Source organism: Petaurus breviceps, unplaced genomic scaffold (genome assembly GCF_028583685.1).
Source record: "Petaurus breviceps papuanus isolate PSGF00001 unplaced genomic scaffold, PetGlider_PUasm1.0 151, whole genome shotgun sequence".
In the NCBI taxonomy this organism is placed as follows: Eukaryota; Metazoa; Chordata; class Mammalia; order Diprotodontia; family Petauridae; genus Petaurus; species Petaurus breviceps.
This window is the reverse complement of record NW_027185712.1, coordinates 36384057-36407058: the sequence shown is the minus strand read 5'-3', so window position 1 is coordinate 36407058 and position 23002 is coordinate 36384057. Positions and strand designations below refer to the sequence as shown.

The following is a 23002-nucleotide window of genomic DNA, read 5'->3' as shown; positions in this document are numbered from 1 at the left end:
CTCTCTCTCTCTCTCTCTCTCTCTCTCTCTCTCTCTCTCTCCCCCCCATTTCTCTCCATGTGTCCTTCTCCTTCCTCTATTCCTTTTGCTTTCTTCCCATATATGGTATGAAAACACATTGATTTCATACATTTAGGCATAAAGATGTATGTATATGTCTATGTGTGTATACAAATACATATACACAAACAAATACACACAGACATATACACAACAAGTATTGGTTCTACCTTTGACACCTCAATCCCTCCCTAGTTTGTAGGATACATTATGTTCTGATAACTATAATGCCTTTGAAGTTTCTGGCCCACATTTGTCAGCCTTTTCTTTGACTGATACATAATATTGTCTGTCAACTGGAAAAAAATACTAGGAAAAACTTTGAAGTTGTTGAAGTTTTGAAGCTGTTGATTTCCTTCTTTTTCTCTGCATCTTTCTCCTATTCTTTGTACTGTTCTCCATTCCTTAAAGCTCCCAGGACCCTTGGTGGTGTACCAATGGAACCTCTCTCTTCTTTTGCCTCAACACTACTTAACTGCCCCCCCCGCCCTTGCCTCATCCCATCAGTGACAGAATATGACAGACATATGACTAGTCAGTAAAATAATTTCTGCTGAAAGTAATAGCTAATAATTACTTAATATGTTGCCTTTCTCAAGGGAATTTTCATTTTAAATGGCATTCTTGAGCCCATAAAGCAATGGAATAATTAGTATTATTATAATTTAAGTAACTGAAGCATCCCAGTTTGGGGTAGTAGGGATTTTCAGGGGTTAATCTCTAGCCATTGAGAGAGAAGCCACATCACACTGGTTCTAGCACTGTCATGTCTCAGACATCTCATTTAAACTCAAGTTTTTGTCTCAAAATTTGTGATATTTTATCCTGTGATCCAGACCTTGATCCCAAACCTCAGTTTCTTCATTTGTGAGCAAAGCAGGTTTGAACAAATGCTATCTGCAGTTTCTTTGAGCTCTAAAATTTGGACATTCTAATATCTAAAACTTTACCAGACATTTCAGAATTTTGCATATTTTGTGAGGTTTTTGTGTTTTTTTTTTCATTTTGATCATTATCATCATCCTCCCTAATCAACTCTCACCCCCTTCCTAGTTGCTTTAATCCTCTCTTTTATATTTTTCCCTCAAACAAGTTACTTTAAAGCCCCTGGAAATTAAACCTTCTTTGAAACTCCTTACTCATGTAAGTGATAATTTGTCATACTTGCATTACTATATGTGTAATTAACAGTTAGGTGGACTTTTCTAAATAGTTATGTCTATCATACTTTCTGTACCTTCTGGCTTTTAATAACAAAAGTATATAAGTAAAATTCATATTCTCTCTCTCTCTCTCTCTCTCTCTCTGTGTGTGTGTGTGTGTGTGTGTGTGTGTGTGTGTAAACACAGTTTGAAAACCATTGGAATTGGACTCTTTCCTAATTATTGTACATCAATAACCTAAACCTGCAAGAGGAATGGGGCTGAGCAGATAACAATAGCAGAGGAGGGAACTTTTCAGTTTTCGTCAGGTCATTGAATTTCTTGAGTCTTCTACTCTTTGAGTCATCTTAAAGTTTTCTCTGATTCACTGAGTTTCTTCTGATTTCAGACACTTTTCTGTCTTTGAGAAAGAAATCGGAACATTTTGAGCCCACTTGAAGCACCGAAGCAAAATATTAGGTGAAGAACCCAGCATTATAGGAGCTGAAAGGTTTCACTATGACCCTATCTCCATCTTGCTACATTAGAACCTTTGGAAACTTGCCCTTGGTTGAGATCTAGGCCTCTTTCTCTCTCAGTTGAGCTGAGTTACCTCATTCCTGATGTGAATGCTCCTGCACTCTCTGCTCTGTGGTATAAATTCTCTAACTGATACTTCCTCTGATTTCTGTTTTGCTACCAATTTGGATAAATGTGTATTTTTGATTAAGTGACATGTGTGTTTATTATGGAAATGATATTTATTGGAAAAGAGTTTAAGCCTTTAACATAAAGTTTGGAATCTTGTTTCTCCCCAATAATGACAAGTTATCATAAATTACCTTGAACCCCTGAGAATTTCATCCCCTAGAATAATGATATTTGGGGAAACACAGATATAATTCTAGCATAGTATCACCATTCTCTTACAAGAGTAGAATGCCCACTGATGGCAGGCATTACAGTTTTTTCTTGCACAAGGATGAGAGGAAAGAGGCTGGAGATGTCTATTGTGCTTTCCTTCAAGTCACACAACAACATCCCCATGCTATGTATGGAGACAATCCTCATTGCATATGGAGATCTCACAATATATGTATATCTATCTGTATATCTTCTATAACAATATTGATATCTATGTTTGTTGGTTGGTTGTTGTCCTTCATTCTCAAACGGGACCAAAATGACATCACTATGCTAAAGTCAAGTTTCAATGTGTCCAACTGTGACTGATAAAACCAATATGTGACCTTGGAATACTCTGCATTTCCTTTGAGTTGTTTAAATTCTGTTTTGCTCATAGTGCATGACACTTCTCTGATGTGGGCATGCCGTGCTGAGCAGTCCTGTGCCAGTGTCTCCCATGTCACATAGTCAGTGTCAGGGTTCTGAGAGAGACATTGAGAGTGTCATTGTATCCTTCTTACCACCATGTGAATGCTTGCCCTGTGTGAGATTTCCATAAAACAGTCTTTTCAGCAAGCTTACATTTTGCTTTTGAACAACATGGTCAGCCCATTCAAGTTGCACTCTTTAAAACTGAGTTTGAATGCTTGGCAGTTTAATTCAATTAAGGACCTCCATGTCTGGGACCTTATCCTGCCAGGCAATCTTCAGAATCTTCCTAAGCCAATTCAAATTGAAATGATTCAATTTCCTGGCACAGTGCTGGTAGACTGTCCAGGTTTCACAGGCATACAACAATGAGGTGAGCACAGTGACTCTGTAGACCTTCAGTATGGTAGTCAGTCTAATACATCTTCTCTCCCATACTTTCCTTCAGAGCCTCCCAAACACTGAGCTAGCTCTGGCAATTCAAGCATCAACTTCATTATCAATGTGTACATCCCTGGAAAATACACCAAGGTAAGTGAATTTATTCACAGCATTCAAAACTTCTTCATTTGCTGTAACTGATGGTTCCACGTATTGATGGTGTGGTGGTGGCTGATGGAGCACCTGTGTTTTTTTGGTGTTAATTGTTAGGCCAAAATTAGCACAAGTAGAGAATTGATCCATAATTTCTTGCATCTCAGCTTCAGAGCCTGCATTGAGTGCACAATCATTTGCAAACAGAAAATCATGCACCAATACTCCCTCCACTTGGTCTTGGCTTGTAACTTTTTCAAATTGAAGAATGTACCATCAGTGCAGTAGCTGATGATGTTGTGTTCATCCTTATTGAAAGCATTTGACAACATGACTGAAAACATCATGCTAAAAAGCATGGGAGCAGACACACGAACTTTTTCACTCCATTTGTGACTGGGAAGGCTTGAGAGAATTATCCAATATCATGAAATTGACATATAGAACTGATGAACTTCTCAGGGCAACCAAATTTTGACTCAATTTTCCTTAAGCCCTCACAACTAACAGTATCAAAGGTCTTGGTCAAATCTACAAATGTGTACAGACCCCTGTTCTGCTTCTGGCATTTCTCCTGGAGATGTTGGGCAGTAAACACCATATTGACTGTTCCTTGGCACCTACTGAAGCCACACGGACTGTCAGGTAGATGATCATCTTCTGGGTGAGGGATCAACCTATTAAGGAGGACTCTGGAAAGATCCTTGCCAGCAATAACTAAGAGAGATTGTCATAGGACAATTTTTTCCTTTATCTTTATAGAGATGGACAATGGAGGCATCCTTGAACCCCTGGGGCATAAGCTCCTCTTTCCATATAACCTGGAAAATTTCAGTCAGCTTTTGTATGACCAGTGGGCCCCCTACTTTGTAAATCTCAACTGGAATAGAATCAGCATCAGATGCTTTGCCACATGAAAAGAGTCTAATGGCATTCAAAACCTCTTCTTTAGTTGGAGTTTCAGCTAGGGAGGGATTGACTTCAACCTGAGGTAAATTATCAATGACCTCAGCATAGATTGATTATGGTATTTTGAGAATACTATGGAACTGTTGAGGTCTCCTTTCTAGGATCCTTATCACTAACCAATGTGGCTCCTTCAGTACTGAATAGTTGTGATGCACCATGGATCTTTGGCACATAAATAGCCTTCAGGGTATCATAAAAGTGTTTTGGATTGTTACTATCACCCCAAAAGTGAATTTCATCTGCCCTCTTATTGAGCCAGGACTCCTGCATCTCTCTGAACTATCCTGCTGATAAATCCTGTGGAGTTCTTGTTTTTCATTTAGCCGCTTCTGAATTTACCCATCATTTCATCAAACCAGTCTGGGTGTATGCAAGTGTTCTGACCCAGATGTGCAAATGCAGTGTTATACACCAAATCTCTGAAAGCGATCCACTACTTTTCTACTCCTCTGTTGCCAGATGTGCATTGGCTCCACTTTCCCTCCAAGTTAACAATAAACATTTCCCACTCAGAGAAGACCTCTAATTTTGGGCATTAATTCTTCTGGTACTAATTTTGTCTTTGGGGTGCCACTTTTGATGAATGTGAATGTTTAGCTTGCAAGGGATAAGTCTATGATCAGTCCAGCACTCTGCACGACACATTGCCTTCATCAATCTCCATCTTGTCTGTCTCTTCTCCTTACAATTACATAGTCTATTAGATGCCAATGTTTGCTGCAAGGGTGAATCCATGAAGTTTTATTGCATTTAGGTAAATGGAAGACAGTGTTCATAATGATAAGTTCATGAGATGCATAAATCTTCAGTAGTGAGTGATCATTGCTGTTGCTGTCTCCAGTGCCATTCCTCCCTAGGACTCCCTGCCAAGTCTAGTAGTCTGAGCCCACTCTATCATTAAAGTCACCAAAAATTATAACCTTGTCCTCTTTCAGCACAGTGATGATAAAGGTTTCTATATCTTCACAAAATTTTTCTTGGAACTCACTAGGGTTTGTCATGGTGGGAACATAGGCACGGATGATGGTGGTATAATATTTTCCTGCAAGTGGCAATTTCATTCTCATGAGTCTGTCATTCTCTCTTTTTGGCAAACACACTACCTTGTTGACTAGATTAGTTTTGATTGCAAAACCTATTCCAGCTTCATGGCAGCTTCCCTTCACTGCAGCCACTCCAGAAAAAAACATGTATCCAGCTCCAACTTCAGTAAATTGACCTTCATTTTCCAGTCTTTTTTCACTCAGGGTTGCTATTAAGATGTGTTGCCTCTTGAGTTCACTTGTAATGAGAGATCTTGGTCTTTCAGGTCTACTGATTTTATTTTGTCTATAAGTTTGTGCACATTCCATGTGCCAATGGTTAGTGGAATTGTCTTTGCAGACATTTTTGTACATTTTTTTTTTTGTTTTGACCACAGAGTGGGATTTCCCCCTTGCTACAGTAATCAGGCCAGGGTTGGGTAAGCAGACAATTTTTAGGGCACATTTTCTAGCCCCTTCCTCACAAAAGGAGGTAAGCAAGCAATCCTTAAAAGACTCTTCAGACATACAGGATGCTGCTGAATTTCACTGCTGCTTCCAGTAAGAAATGACCCCATGGCCTGGGCCACCTGTGTGCATGGTTGTGACTACTACTCCAAGTGTATCTGCACCTGCTGCTTCAGTCACTTTCCAGTCACCACAGGACTTATATATATAGATATCATATATGTATCTATATATATAAGTCCTGTGCATATATGGTATAGTGGTAAAATGGTATGGGTGATATATTTTGATTCATGTGTTAATTGGATTTAAGTGAGGCAGAGTTGCACAAAGCTGTCAGTCTAACTCTGTCCTCCAGAGTCATCACAGTCCAGTGGCAGGACAGAATCAAGATGAGTGGTGATGGCTCAAGATTCATTAGATGACCTTGGTATCTTTATTTCTAACCAAGATCTAAGCACTCCACAGTGCCTACTTCAGCTGCCTTCATGGCCATTGAAACAAATCGTTCTCATCCTCCAGTTCCACCAGGGGAAGTCTTCACATGCTTGGGGTAGACACCCCCCCTGACTCACCAATGGGTTTGAGACCCCTTGGTTACCCTCAGTCTGTTTTAGCCCATATGCCAAAATGTCTTACTGTGTGTGGCCACTGTGCATGCTACAGTTTCTTGGTGCCACAGGTGAGAGTCGGGTAGAACAGGTGGATACCACAATGTAGAAAGGAGCCCTGAAAAGGGGTAGGTAGACATCACACCAGAGGTACCAGTCCTCCCTCACATCCTACATCCTTCTGTCTTTGAAATTCCAGTTGAATATTCAGTTTGTGTATGTGTGTGCATGTATGTATGTAAATGTGCATGTATATATGTGTATGTCTATATCTATCTATTTTTCTATCCCTATCTATTTCTCTTTATAAGAGAGAGAGATTCAGAGTGAAACAAGCATATAACTGGAAGCTGTCAGTAAACAAGGAAAGCAGACCCAGACATTCGCATGATACATTCACAAGTGCATCAGACAGATTTCATTGGTACTGGAAACTCTAGGTAAGGACCTTTCCTTAAAAATGTAGATCAACCTAAGTTCTTTAACCTATAATCTTAGAGAGCCACTTGGGTCAGTGAGGGGTTATGTGACCTGCCCAGATCACACAGTCAGTATGTCTCAGAGCTGGGCCTTAAACCCAGGTCTTCCTAAAGAAAGTTACTGACAAATCAAAGAGTAATATTAGCCCATCTTGCAAAATGTCTGTATATATGTGTACCTTAAACATTTTTTTCTACAAAAAATTCTGATATCTAATTATATGTGAATACCTTAAAAATAAAATATGCATTTCAATTTTACATTTGACAAAATCATTTTCATACAGTAGATCCCTAACTCTCTCTGTATAAGGGCCGTGTTCCTCTTCCTAAGCCAATGGAGATGTCATGACATACTACCTAACTTTTATCACTCTTCTCTGTCCCTGAAATTTCCCCTAGTAAATCACCTCATTGCTCCTATCAACTACTATGTTCTAGAGTCTTTCACATTAGGCCACTTGTAAAGAAAGACATATCTTAGAATAATGTCACTTGCCATCACAACCTAGATCAAATTATCCTCATTGAACTGGTTCAATAAGTTCTCTCTGACTTCAGGCCTCTTACACCTGAGTATCCTTGATAGCCTCACAGAAACTTGTGGGTTGTGGGATCTTGCTAGAATTTACATGTTTCCAAGAAACAAACAGGTAGGATTGACTCTCTGTAAGTCCTTTTCACAATATGAACCCCCCCCCCCCAAATAAACACCAAGGTTCTGTGTGAAGAAATAGATAGGTCCTAGTGGTGCCTCTAATACCTCTGCTCAGAGGGCTAAGGTTTGGTTCCAGAAAATCAGCAACAATAGTTGTTTTTAGGACTATTTTCTCAACATTCTCTTGGGGGCCATGCAGCCTTCTCATGTTTTATTGATGTGGCCTGTCAACACTGGGTCCCGATTTCTCCCTGACATCAGAGTCAATCTGCATGGGAAACCCATAAGTCTCTTACCTCTGTTTGTACAAAAGCCCTTATAGACTTATTCCTACTCATTAGATCCCATCTAGGAGCTCAAGTAAAGTGCCAGGCTCTATTGCCCTTGCTTATTGTTAGTAGCCATCACTTACTTCTTCCACCATGGATTTCATGACTTTTTTATGTCTTCCCTATTACTTGAACCAGACTTCCCTTGTCAGTTTGATGTGTTTACTCCCCTTTACAAGAATTCTTGGAACCCCAATTTCTTCAACTAACTGGGCTAAAAGTTACTCAACCACTTGCTCTTTTCTTGAACTCAGTTTATATCCAACAAAACCACTGGCACTGATGCTTGACTTTGCTTTTCCTTGTTTGCAAATCGATTTGCCATGCTGGGAAAAGGCAATTTATCTAATATTTTTAAATTACCTTAATTTCTTCTTTTGTAGTGATGAAATTGTTTAAACTCCTTAATGGAAGAAAAATAACTGTAGATTTTCAGTTCATGATTCTGTGGCTATAATTGATATTAAGGACTTTTATATGAGGGTAATGTCCATCATAGTCATCACCACAAAAATAAATAGCATGGGAAGGGAAATTATCTAATTTTTTTCTTCCTATGAGTAATCATGTATTATAGAAATAATCATTAATGTACTTGATGGTGAATTATAACAATACAAGGATAGTGAAATATACCTTAGTGTACCTGCAATGATACTGTTTCAGAAGGAGTAATCTATTCATGAGATAATTTTGCCCTAAAACTTTCTACTAACATTATAATACATTACTGCTTTAAAGACATTTACCACATGAAGATAGCATATAGTATGTCTATTGTCCATGGAAATTAGTTCCAGAAGAATTAAGTAGGCAACAGTTTCATTATGAATGATATTTACATTTTAATGGTTATTCTCTAGAGAAATGGAACTCATTTTATGATTATTAATTCAGGTAAGTCCCTAGTGTGTTTCTACGTCAGAAACTATAACACTCTCTGAGTCAAACTGAAAGATAAATGATAGGAGATTTCTATGAAAACACTTATTGGAATAAAATTGAGGCAATTTAAATTCTTGATTTGCTGCTCTCTCTCTCTACATGTATATATATATATATATACATATATATATATAATTTCCAGTGAAAATCTCATATTAGTGCCTCTTTGAAGATTATATGGTAATCATTGGAAAGTTGAGATCAGTAGTTCATCTTCATGATTTGGTCTTTTTATCTATATTTAAGTGACTAGTAAATGTTGGACTTAAAATTGTTTATCCTCGTGTGTTTCTTATATTCACCTAACTTAATTCTGAAAATTTTGTTAAATTTGTATTTGGGCTTTGGACTTTATCAAAAGAATTGTGTCTAGAACATGGTGTCTAGGATTAAAAAAAAAGAATATTTATTTTTCATTATTGATATTCTACACAAAATAATTGCCTCACAACCAAAATACTGTTATCCCAATACTCTCTAGGATAACTGTTTTAGAATTCAAGAAATTAACCATGGATAACTGAGAAGCAATTCCTGTCATTACCTCTATCACCTTCCTGCCCTACATTCTCTCTCCATCTGTTACACCCCATCATTGTCAGTTCAAACACAGATTTTCTTGAGTCATTTATAACAAAATGGATGTTGTCAGGAACAAAAAGAGAGTGGACAATTTCTGTGAATATGTATACAGCCTATTTTCATAATAGAGAAAAAAGCTACCAATTTCATCAAATTTAAAAATATTACTTGCTTATTCAATTGATATCTCCATACAATATTTGAAGGTAACTAAGTATTCTTTACCAATGTAAGCATTCTAACAATCTAAATATAGCTCAGGGAATAAAAAGACTTACACAGAGAATTTTCGTGATTCCTTGGTTTGTAGACATTTTTTTTTTTAAGTTTTAAGCTCTTTGGTTTTTTTAAGATATCTTTGGCATAGTGATGGAATTTCAGAATAATAGGTGGACATATTTTTATGAGTTTCCATTTCAGTGTATTATATTCTAGATCTGCTTTTACTTTGAAGTAAGTTTTGCTTCTTTCAAATCCATATTAAAATATTATCCACAATAATTATAGGTAATTAACAAATCATTATACAGCATCTGTTGTCAAGGCTTGGTCTTTTAGGAACATATGCTGCATTGCAGTGAAACATTTGTGGAAGACTTGTACTTCTTCCATAAGCAAAATCCTTTTTTTATCTGAGTCACATTGATAGTTCTGTGTAAACAGAAATGAGAAAAGAGACTACAATAAAATGATAGTAAAACTATGTTGTCAGTCCTAACTTTAAAGATCCATCATTTCCTTATTATCAGTAATCTCTTGCCCGTTGAATGGACTGATCTCTCTATACTTCAATAAATCATGGAGTAGTGGATTTAAAGCTAGAAAGTAATTTTCAAGGTCATCAAATCCAAATTACTCTTACACAGAGAAGGAAATTGAGGATCTCTGAGGTTATTGCATTATTGTCTAAAACCTTGCCAGTAGTAATCAGAAAATTCATGTTTTAAACCCTGATACTTTGATTCCAAATTCAAATAATCTGAATACCACAATCACATGGTAGAGGCTGCCCTTAATGAGATGACATCTACTTGAATTGATATGGTTAAAAATATCAATCATTTCTTGGTAGCTAGCATTCTAGTGATTAGCTACATGGAAGTTACCTAGTTCCAAACTAGTTCTTGGAGATATATAGATATAGATAAACACACATATGCCCAAGAATATATAATTGTATATACAAACATATATGTATGCACATGTTTGTCTAAGAAAATATGTGTATATATGCCTATATTTGTCCAAGATTTAATCTTTAAATATATATGCTTATTTATCCAAGAATATACATACATGTGTGTAGATATATTGTGCAAATACATATACATTGGTATATATTAATGTGTATATGTGATATATACATTTATGTCCTAGAACATAACATAGCATTCAATAATCCATATTTACTCCTATTCCAAGATAAGATGATGTATTTTTATTGGAGAAATTATGATCAATAATTTCAGAATTCATGAATTTTTTAAAGGGGAGAGGGATAGGCACTGGACCTTTGATTTCTAGTAATGTCAGAAATAAACAGATAAAAATACATTTCCATTTTTCCTCACAAAATTTCTCTTGGGAATCAAGTAAAATAATTTAAAGTAATTTGTAATTATAAAATATTGGGAAGGGTAGGGAGAGTTATGTTATGAATGACTGAATGATTGAAAAAGCATTCACTCAATTATTATTTTGTGAAAATCACTTGGCTAAGTGCTAGGGATAGCAATAGAACACTGCTTTTGCTCTCAAGTAAATCTTATTTTATTATGTCTAAAGGAGGTTTCAGCTGCATTTCTTTAATGTTAATTCTACTGATCAATATTTATTTAGTTCTGAAGTTGAGCCATTTTAAGGTGCCAGCAACTTTATACAGAACTAATCCTGCATGCCTAGCATCAAACCCACCTGGCCAAAATGTATAATATTTTTAATATGTTGTGGTTGCCCCTTTGCTAAGAGTCTACTTTGAAATGAGTCATTTTGCTTCTCTGGGCCTCAAATCCTTCATCACTAAGAGGAGGGAATTTGCACTCGAAGACCTCTATGTACCTATTTTAAAGCACTAAATGTAAAATAAGGACATTTTTTTTGTCTTCTCCTTTGAGTCCTTCCTCTTTCTGTTCCTCCTCACCTTTTAAGTCCCTCCCCTGATTCTCCTTCAACTGTAGTCACTTTCTTCCCTTCTTAAAATTCTCCCTTCCTCCTCAGGTTCTTCACCAACTCTTCTGTTCCTCTATGTTCACCTTAGGTTCTTTGACGTCTTTTCTTTTCCCCCTCCTTCAAAGATAATTTTTTTCTTTTTTTGAATGTTTCCCTTTTGCCTCAAAATATCTCCTCTATCAACTCCAGTTTTTAAAAATGTGTCCTTTTGGTCTTTGTCAAACTTCTCTTCAAACCATCTGGAAATTTTCATCTTTGAATTAATTCTCTCACCCTGTACAAAATTCTAAGTTAAGCTTCACAGTTCTCTATTCTTTTTCTTCATTTTAAGACATTTTCTTCATCCTTTAGCATGACCTCTTACAGAAATAGGAAGTACACCTAAACACAACTACTCTGCCTCAATCCAGTACATTGAACTAGCATAGGACTCTATGAGGGACATTGACAAGGGAAGTTGGGGAAAGTCAATAGGTGAATACAAAATAGGTGAAGGAGCTAGCATAAACAAAAAAAAATAAATTCAAGATTGATGAGCTTGATTATAAATGTCAATCATCAAAAAAAATCAGTGGGACGAAAGTATAACACTGACATTCCATTAGTCTAATTAGAAGTTGAACCTTATCTAGCCTTTTGGGGATTCTTTGACTTAAAATAAAAAAAAAACCTTATAATATAGATAAAAGAAACATTTTACTTTGTTTTGTTATTCCTTAAAATTATCAAAGCCTATAATATAAACCCACTAAAATGAAGAAGGAATAAAACTGGTCAAAATTGAACAATAAGAAAAGGTGATAGTATTTATTATTAAACTTGTCTCAAATGTATTTATATGAAGAAAATCTCTTTGAAAACAAAAGTGGTTAATTGGTGATGTAGAATGTAGTTTTGTACATATAATCTAATTTAAAATGTTTGATTGCAATTTGAGCAAGTCTCTTGAGTAAAATCATTTTAAATGCAGTGCCTGAGAGAATTGAAATAATATATGTAATTATGTGAATATGTAAAGCTTGAGTATTGTGGATGAAAGGTGATGGAGTCAAATTTTATTTAGTTGCATTTCTTTGTTTCTTCATATTTTTATAGTTATGAATGAAGTAATAGCAACTCATGTATTCAAAATACTTTATAATGACAAATTATGTTATATTGCCTCTTTGATACCCCAGACAATCTCATGAGAAAAAAATGTGGAAATGTGTGTTTTCCTATATTTCTGACATTTCCAGCTATTGACTTTGAGTACTGACTTGACTACTAGTTTTATTACTAGGTATTGACTATATTAATAGATAGTAACTTTGGATACGTGGCTTAACTTCTCTGAACCTGTTTCTTCATTTGGAAAATGAGGATAATAATACCTCTATCTGCTCCCTCATAACATGGTTATGGGATGCTTCAATAAGTTAATGTATATAAAGATTTTTCAAGTTTTATAGCATTGTATGAATGTCAATTAATACTATTATCACCATTAGCACTGCCACTACCACCACCACCCCCATCATCATTTAAACTGAGACTATTTATTTAAGTGCTTTGTCCTCAGTCTGACATTAACTATAAGGCACAACTAGGATTTGGTTCTTCTGACCCCTAGACCAGTGTTCTTTCTACTTCAACATGATATGTACAGATGATCAGATATGAGAGGTAACATTATCACAGTAGAGTTATATTTTTTGTCTATTGTGTCATGTCTAATTTTCTTGGAGGATCCTCTTACCTTAGAAATGTCAGACCAAGAAAATTGAACATGACTTGCCAGCATGAGAGAATAAGGTCTTAAATTGAGCCCAGCTACAAAAATTCTCAAGAAATGTAGATCTTTTTTTAATGGCATACAATTTCACTATTTCCCTTCACTCTGTGATTCTGGGAGTTGAGTTGTTGATATTTTGGTACTATCTTAGCAGATATAATTGAGTCACAGTTTTTGTCCAGTAAGTCACATTTCAATTTTCTCACCATCAAGGTTAGATAAAGCAATTTCTGAGTTTTAAGAATTTTAATGGATATGTTATGGTCATAGTGTTGTACTGTGGTACCTTTGTCAGTGACTGATTACTGTTGCTGATTTTTTTTGTACAAAAACTAATTATGTAAACAATAAATGAATGCTGTTTGACTATGTGTATTGTTTAAATGACACATATTTAACAGATTAATAACATCAGTGTCTTTTTACTACATGACTTGGTTTTCTTTCACGTACATTTGTTTTGTCTGAACCTTACAGTAACCCGGTAAAACATGTAAAGCAGGAGTTATGTCTTTTATTTTAAGATGAGGAAAGTGATGAGGCACAGACAGATAAAGTAGACAGATTTAAACCCATATCATTCTAACTACATTGTACTGTAAGGAAGGCAAGTCCTACTTTTATTCTTCAGTATGATGTAGATTTTATTTCTAAAACTGACTTTTAGCTTGCCTGTGCTGATGTTTAGGTATTAAAATGTATCACATAGACACATACACAAACACATTCATATCCAATCAGTTTTCCTGTACCCTTCCAGTTTTCTTCTGGACTTCAATTTCACAAGGCCATGCATAGATTAAGAAAGTACCTAAAGGACAACTAGTACAAAATCATTGTTTTACATAAAAGAAAACAGAGAGCGGTTGAGGTTAATGACCTGATCAAAGTAATACAGGTAGCAAGTGACAGGACTAGGATTTGAATCATTACAGGGATTGAATCAAGATTCTCTAACTCCAAATCTAATTTCCTTTCCATTGTACCTACATGCCTCTTATTCCTGAATCCATTCACTGTTTCTAACCTACATTGCAAGAACTTGCATTGTTCTTGCTTTGTTTTGGTTTGTGGTGCAGGAAAGTACTTTATTCCTTTCCCCAATTCATGATATATTCCTTCTTCAAGAACTGAGGGACACACATAAAGAAACATAAAGCTTAATCATAACCTCAGATTTACATTACTTTCTATAAATTCTAGAGAGTCATAACAAACTAGGGTAGAGACATTGAAAATTGCTATATAATAAAAGATATTTTTGTAGTAATTTCATTTGAGCTTCCCAGGTACTTCACTGGGATTAGAGCTGGAATTGCCTTAGAGATCACCTAGTAAAAGAATGATTTGAGGAATGATGAAACTGAGATTTAGGAAAATTAAATCACTGGTGGAAGGCCACACTAGTGTATCCAAGCTGTGATTCAAACCCAGTCCTCTAATTAAAAATCCAGTGAACCTTACACTGTTCCAAACAGAGGTGCTTCTTGGTTGCCTCCCCATGCTCCTGGAGAGACCATCACTCAATTAAGTAGGAATCACCTAGATTTTTATCTTTTCAAATCCCTTCCAATTATAGAATTTTATTAAATGAGTTTGAGAAAGACCATTTTGGTCTTGCAACTCCCCAAGCAGAATTATGTCTGGTTCACAAAAGTAACACTTTGCTGCACTGTACTCACAAATTATCAATCTAATTGAAGTCCTCCCCCAACCCATATAATTACTACTCCATGGTTATTCTCTATCATAAAGTTTCGTATGCCTGAGCTTCACAGGAGAACTTTGCTAAAAAGAGGTTTTGATGGTTATATAATCCAAATTCCTTCCAAATAATAACAAGGTAGATGCCTTGATATTACATGCAGCCTCCAAAATATGCTCACATTCAACTATCTGATAAGAATATTTTTCTTAAAGAAGGCATAAGTGATCCCATGTCTGCTCTCAGTAGATTATGTGTAATAATATCAAAAAAGCTAAGTTGGAGAATTACTGCTTAAAGATTTACACTTTGAATGAATATTTAATGATATATATGGATATTTCTTTAGATATGTATTACTGCATTCATGATATTTTACAAAAAATGAAAGCTTACACTATTGCTTATATCATGTAATTGTTTGCTTTTAGCAATATTGATCCTAGAACTTTGCTTAAAAAATTTTTTTAAATATTCCATTAGACTATCACATATTTTTAAATTTGTGATATACTTTTATGGTTCCAAATTTGTGATATTCTCTTTGGTCCCTGCATCAAATGGAAAACTGATTGTTACACCCCCTTATAAGTAATCTACTCTTTGTAGATTCTGAGAAAAACAAATGGAGTTTTGGGAACTAGGTAAGAAATTTGATGGTGAGCCTTCTTAACAATCTTTTAAGTGCTGCTGAATTTTATATTTTTATATATTTAAGTTATTCTTGAATTCATTATCTTATACTGAATAAGGACAGCAGAAATGACATTGAGGGGGAAAAATCTTAAAATAAAATCTTCAAGGAATCCCCAGGCTTAACATATTATTTTAAATTAATAAAGAAAAAAAGGATCCTAAATGATGCAAATAGTTGAAAAAAATACTTCCTCCCTATCAGCTATTTTATAAATTCCATCTGTAGATCTGTTTTAGCCCCCAATTGATTATCGTATTCTTCCACCCTAAAATGTAACAATTGAACAATAAAGAGATGAAAGCCTTCAATATTTGTCTCATGCAGCAATTACAGAATCATTTTCAGAAGGAAACATTAAGGTTAGTAGCAAGATATTTGACATTTGCTCATTAAAGTACAAAATTTGGAAGTAATTCATCCTTCCACAGCAGCAGCTAATAATTTGTTCTGCTGCTTTTTCTCCTAAACTGGCCAAGAGCCCCTGATTTTATTTTTCTATACATACAGTTTAACACCCCATTTCCAGCACCCTGTGTGTTTTTAGCATCCCCTATAAACCTCAAGGTGAATTCCAGACCAATCTTCTTCACTGGCACAAAACACTTAAAATAAAAAAGATAAACTATTTTTGCTGCCAACATTTTGCATCCTCTATGATTTGCTTTGCATTTCAAACCAACTGGACTAACCCAACTACCATCCAAACCTCTCATTTTCATTATGTGTGTCAATTGGAAGCCATGTGCCAGATAATACCACATTTCCCCTCCTCCCCCACCATAGGCTTCCTGAACTCTCAAATATGAGGCTACTAAGAAAAGAAAGCAATGTATGTAACTAAATCCTGTGATGAGGCAGAACGGCATAGGAAAATATGTAGAGGGTTTTTTTATTCAATAAATTTTTTTAAAAGTAACTTAAATTATGATTTGAAACAATTGTTACTATGTCAGGTGGAAACTCAATATAAATAGAAATATTCTTCTTCCATAGCTGAGATACTATATTGGGAAAATAATGTTATTTGAATTTCATCCAAGTTGATTTTTTGTCAAGGAAATCCAATTGAGGATTTTTTTTAATTGACTCAGTCTCCGCTGTTATTTTTATTATGGTAATAATAATGTAAGTGACAAAATAGACACCTGAGTCAGTCCAAGGGATGAGAAATCCCCATCAAATACCTAATATATCTCATTATATATTTTGTTTCTCTGTGTGTGTCTCTATACACATACACACACACACACACACACACACACATATATTCTACTTTTATGGTGTCGTAGAGAGGCAGCCTCAGGAATAGCAGACTAGCATGAGTCAGGAAGACTGACTTTCATGTCATTCCTCTAACTACATGTTTACCATAGACATGACCATAAGTGACCATTTCCAAAACACTTAACCTGTTGGCATTCCAGGCAATTATCTAAAACTAGAGATTATATACTGATTGCTGACTTTAATCAAAGGAAGGAGTTTCAGAATTTATTTATATATTTTTAGTTTTCAACATTCATTTCCACAAGATTTTGAGTTCCAAATTTTCTACCAATCTCTTCCCTACTCCCCACCCCAGGATGGCAAGCATACTGATTACTCCTTCTCCCACTCTTCCCTCTCATATACCCCCTCCCCCATCCTTTCCCTTACCACCTTATCCCTTACTTTCTTGTAGGGCATAATGTATTTCTATACCCCATTGCCTGTATATCTTAGGAAGTAGTTTTATAACAGGAATTTTGAGAATCAATTAATCACAGATCTATATTCCTACCCATACACATTCAAAATTTCCCTAATTTTAACTACTCTATAAAACTTGTTATAAAGAAAAGAATATTTAAAATTTCACTTTGAGTTATTAAATGAATAAAACCTTCCACTGATATTCAGATCACTATATGTATTTTCCTGAAAGCATAATAATTGAATTGGTGATTTTTAAATGGTAGCAAAATGAGGGGCGGCCAAGTGGCTCAGCAAGTAAGAGCACTGGCCCCAGTGTCGGGATGACCTGGGGATCAATTCTGGGCTCAGATACTTAGCACCACACCCAGAAATAACTGGCCGTGTAACCTTGAGCAAGTTACTTAACCCCAATTGCTTAAAAAAAAAAGGTAGTAAATGCCACACATATTTTACTATTCTAGAACTACAGTCAAAATTCTTTTATTTCAGTCTTAGTTATCTAAGTTGCCACAAGCAGTAAAACTGCTTTATATCTATTTTAAAAACTTGAAAATTTAATTGAGATTAAAAAAAATTTATTAAGCATATGCTATGTGTAAAACAGTCTGCTAAGCCCTAGAGCAGATACAGGGTGAAATATGGTATCTGAGCACAGTGATCATATAATCTAGTAGAGGGATTTTAAAAACTGATGCAAATGCTTATAATGCAGATTAATAATAGTGTATGTTTACATAGAATTTTAAGTTTGGCTAGCTACTTCACAATATTCCCTTATGTAAATAGTAAAAGTACTATCATTTTTTTATTAAGGAAGAAAAAATAATGTTCAGATAAATTAAATGACTTGACCTGAGTTGCACATCTAGATACCACATACCTGAGATAATGCTTTTAACCCAGAACTTTTGACTTTAAGATCAGTATTGTAGGTTTAGAAGAGATATAGAGAGTGCCAAGAGGGATATTTCTAAAAGATTTATTTTTCTTACTTCCCAGCAGATTATAGATCTTATTGTTTTCTGGAGAGATCTTTTAATGAAACTCCAACTTTAGAAGTTAAACAAATATATGTAAGGAAATAAATAAGACAGATTTCTGTGGTGGTATATAACAAGAGAGAGGGACATATTTTAATCTTTTCCCTAAAAGGTACACTGGAACATCTGGTTTAATAAATATTGACATGGTATTTTATGCTGCTAATGTAAAGATGTACTACATAATTATCATTTTTTTTCAGCTTTAGTGGTATAACAACTGCTACAATGGGAACAGAGAAAAGCTAGCAGCAGCTCACTAAAGAATAGTAGATAAAAATGTAATATTATTCTTCCCTTCTGCTTCTCTCTCCCACTAGACCCTTCCAACTCCCCTCACCAACCAAGTGACTACTCTGCTCTGAAATTGTCCCCAAGGTCACCAAGAGAAGTGGAACATAGGCTGCTAGCTAGTGCAAGTACTCATGCCATTCTAGGTTATGATTTTTTATTACATGGTTACTTAAGAGAGACTCGGGTCTGCTCATAGGACTTGTTTGGAGTTTCTTAGCTAGTGCCTGTGAGTACAGTGTTTTCCCATGCCAAAATGGCTGCAAGTTTAACTTTATGGGTAAACCCTGGGAGAAACTTGACCATAGATAGAATTAAGGGTACTCTAATCCAATTCAAACATCTAGCCAGAATGAGATTAAGCAGTGACTTGGAAGAGCTAAATGCTAGTAAAAAAAAAAAAAGCTAATGAGTTATATGTAGATACCCTTTCTTTATAATTCTCTCTATATAATTGTTGTATTAGTTATATGTGACTACTATATTAGTTAAAATGAAGTATTCTTAAGTGTTGCTATATTTAGTAGTTTTAATAAGGAGTTCTGTGTTTTTATAAGGATAATTGAACATCCTATTCTTTCATTAAGATAATGAATAATAGATACTCTGTTAGGTAACAGGGCAATAATCATCAGCTTCTTGCAGCTTTCTTTAATTGTAGACAAAGAACTTGAGAGTTAAGTGAGAGACATAATAGACTTGGCATCAAGAACTGAGTTCAAATTCTACTTTGGTAATTTCATAGTTTTGTGGCAAGTCATTGAAACTTCTTATGCCTAAACTTTTCATGTTTAACGTACAGGGATTGGATTTTAAGAACCCTTTCAGCTATAAATCAAATCTATACTCGCATGAATTTAAGAGAAAATGCCTATTTGATAAACTCATAACTCAGATTAGTTGATGTGTTTCTACCTCTCCAGAAAAAAATTATATAAATACTAAAATTTTGGTGATTTTTATTATTAAGGAATTTATCAATCTCTGTATTATAGCTGGAACCCAGACCCTATGTGGCATTTGGACTGTATCAACCTTAAGAAATTATAATATTTTATCAGATTTATATAAAATGCTGTTAGCTCTCTAACTAAAAGTTAACAGAATAATAAAGTCACATGAGCTCTTTGTTCCCTCTATCTTTTTCAAACCAAGAAGATAGTGGAATTTATTAGCAAAGCTACTTGTGAGTGGTTGGGGTGGATAGAGAGGTGGTATTAACACATATTGCCATTTATACTAACCTTAATTTAAAACCCCTGCACTAGAAGTGACAGCTTAAGAATTAGAGGTAATATTTATCCAACTGGCTTTCCTATTTTAAAACACATCCATAATGTTCACAGTGAATACTTCCAGCCTAGTCATCTTATCAGTATATTATAAATGTGAAACAATACAGTACTTCCTGATACACTCCCTCTGCCCATTCCCCACGCACACATACCACCATCACCACCAACACCACCATGACCGTGGACTTTGCTTATGGCTCAGTGGAATATACTGATATAACATGAAGAGGTGTGGTCTAATGGAAAGAGCCCTTTATTTGTTGCCAGAAAATCTTGGTTGGAGTCCAAGCTCTCCACCTTTCATGGATCAGCTATCTATGATAGCAGAAGTGGGGTTCAGGAGGAAGGAAGCATGTGCCAGAAACTATAGCGCTCTGGTCTAGTCTGCTTATGATGGGTAATTTCTGTTTCTGATCCTGTATTCTGAATTATTTTTCCTTGTTGACCTGATACTTTGAATTCTGACTTTGATTTAGATTAAATCCCCTTAGATATGATTTGTTGATTTGTGGTTGGAATTCCTCCAATTTTTACCAACAATCCTATCTCTCTCACCTTTCTGCATAGTGGTTGATTTTCAGCTATTTTACTTGGCAGTAAATGGAGATAAATCTTTGCCTCTACCCTTTCAGTAATGTCAGCAATCTCCTAGTTTCCCATTCACAAAAGAAAAGCTGATTCCTATTAGAGAAGACAACTACCCCCCACTTCTAATTGCCCCTGATCAAATTCAGGGTAACAGGAAAATTATACTTTCTCCACACTGCCTCATGAACCAGACCAGAGAGGTTGCCATACCACTTAGACCTTCAACTTTCCCAGATTTTCTCACTTTGAATCTTAGGCCATGATTTTCATTTATTCAATATCCAGAGATTTTTCTCAAGACTTATGAATATTATTTTCCTTGAACTGCTGGGTTGTAAGGGAGCAATTTCAAACTTAAGTGGAGACTAAATAATGCAATTTTAAAAATTTTGTATGTTAAAAGACAAATGATTTATTTCAACTAGTCCTACTAGAAATTAGCTTTTGTAAAATTTTTCTTTTTAGTTACAAATTCTCTTCCTCCCTCCAGATCATCTCCTACCCATTGTTAACAAAAGTATTATGATAAACAGTAAGAATATACAACCTTGCAAAATATATTTCCTCATGAACCATGTTCTGAAAAAAGAAAGCTCTATGTATGTATGTATGTATCTATCTATCTATCTAATCTTTCTATGCATTGATCTGCAATCTGAGTCCATAAGTTCTCTATTTGGAGGTGAATAGTATTTTGCATCACTGGTTCTTTAGAGTTGTAGTAGATCATTCTATTGATGTTGTTCTCCTGGTTCTGCTTAGATCACTTTTCATCACTTCATGTAAGTCCTTCTATGTTTTATGAGACTATTCCCTCATCATTTCTTATAACACAATGGCATTCCATCACATTTATATACCATAATTTTTTTTCAATGGTTCCCCAAACTATTGGCATCCCTTCAGTTTCTAATTTTTTGCCACCATGAAAAGAACTGTTCTAAATATTTTTCTACATTTGGTCCTTTTTTTTCCCTTTTCCCTTGTTCTCTTTGAGATACAGTCCTAGTAAGTGATATTTGTGGGTCAAAGGTTATATAGAGTTTATAGCCCTTTGGGCATAATTCCAAACTGTTCTCCAGAATGGTTGAACCAGTTCAAAATTCTACCAAAAATGGATTATGGTACTTATTTTCCCACATCCTGATTAAATATTTGTTATCTTACTTTTTTGGTACATTAGCCAATCTGATGTTTTAATTCGTATTTCTCTAATTATTAATAATTTAGAATTTTTTCCTGTTAGTTGATGGCCTTGATTTTCTCTGCTGAAAACTATCTGTACATATCCTTTCACATTTTATCAATTGGGGAATGGCTACTATTTTTATAAATTTGTCTGATTTATATATTTTAAAATAACTTTATCAGAGAAGTTTGCTCAAAATAATTTTTGCACTTCACTTTTTTTTCTGTAATCTGGTTATATTCATTTGCTTATGCAAAAACATTTTTACATTTAGTATAATCAAAATTACCTATTTTAACTCACATGTAGACTTCTATATTTTATCTGATCATGAACTATCCCCCATCCATAGATCTGACAGTACATTTCTTTCAAGCTCCCCTAATCTGCTCATTATATCATCCTTTATGTCTAAATCAAGTAACTATTTTTAGCTTACTTTGGTATGTGGTATTAGATGTTGGTCTGTACCTAGTTTCTGCCATTCTACTTTCCAGTTTTCCCAGCAGTTTTTATTAAAGAGTGAGTTCTTGCTGTAACAGCTGGGATTTTTTTTTTACATAACTCTGTGTTATTATGTTCATTTGCTCCTTTATATTGTAGATCTAATCTATTTTGTTGAATAACCACTCAATTTCTTATTTAATACCCAATTCCATTAGTGATTACAACTTGATAATATAGTTTGAGATTTTCTTTTATTGAATCTTTTGATGACTTTGACTCTTTTTTCAGGTGAATGTTACAATTTTTTTCTAGTTATGTAAAGTTATTTTTTGGTAGTTTGATTGGTATGGTATTAAATAACTAATTTAGGTAGTGTTGTAATTTTTATTAAATTAGACCAGCTTTGGGGCAGCCAGGTAGCACAGCAAGTAAGAGCACCAGCTCCAGTGTCGGGATGACCTGGGGATGGAATCCCGGGTTCAGACACTTAGCACCCACCCAGAAACACCTGGCCATGTAACCTTGAGCAAGTTACTTAAACCCAATTGCTTAGGGGCGGCCAGGTGGCTCAGCAAGTAAGAGTACCGGCTCCAGTGTTGGGATGACCTGGGGACCAAATCTGGGCTCAGATACTCAGCACCACACACAGAAATAACTGGCCGTGTAACCTTGAGCAAGTTACTTAACCCCAATTGCTTTAAAAAAATAAATACATAAATAAATTACACCAGCCTACTCATGATTAATTAATATTATTTTTTATTTATTTAGATGTCTTATTTGTGTGAAAGGTGTTTTGTATTTTTTTAATATATTGCCTGTATTTCGTGGCAAGTAAAACTCCCAAATACTGTATATTGTCTACAATTATTTTATATGGAATTTCTCTATATCTTCTTGTTGGGTATTATTGGTTTCATATAGCTTCATGGATAGATAGATAGATAGATAGATAGATAGATAGATAGATAGATAGAT

General features: G+C 35.0%; 1 protein-coding gene across 5 annotated transcripts in view; it reads left to right on the top strand.

Moving 5' to 3' along the window:
* CTNND2 (catenin delta 2) overlaps positions 1-23002 on the top strand; it is a 1206354-nt gene that overhangs the window by 117586 nt on the left and 1065766 nt on the right. The window contains exon 2 of one of the 5 annotated variants that reach the window (XM_069077188.1): positions 2986-3068. The exons of the other annotated variants lie outside the window; for them this stretch is intronic. The gene's annotated coding sequence lies outside the window, so the exon portion shown is untranslated. The remainder of the gene's footprint in view (positions 1-2985; positions 3069-23002) is intronic. 5 annotated transcript variants of the gene reach the window in all.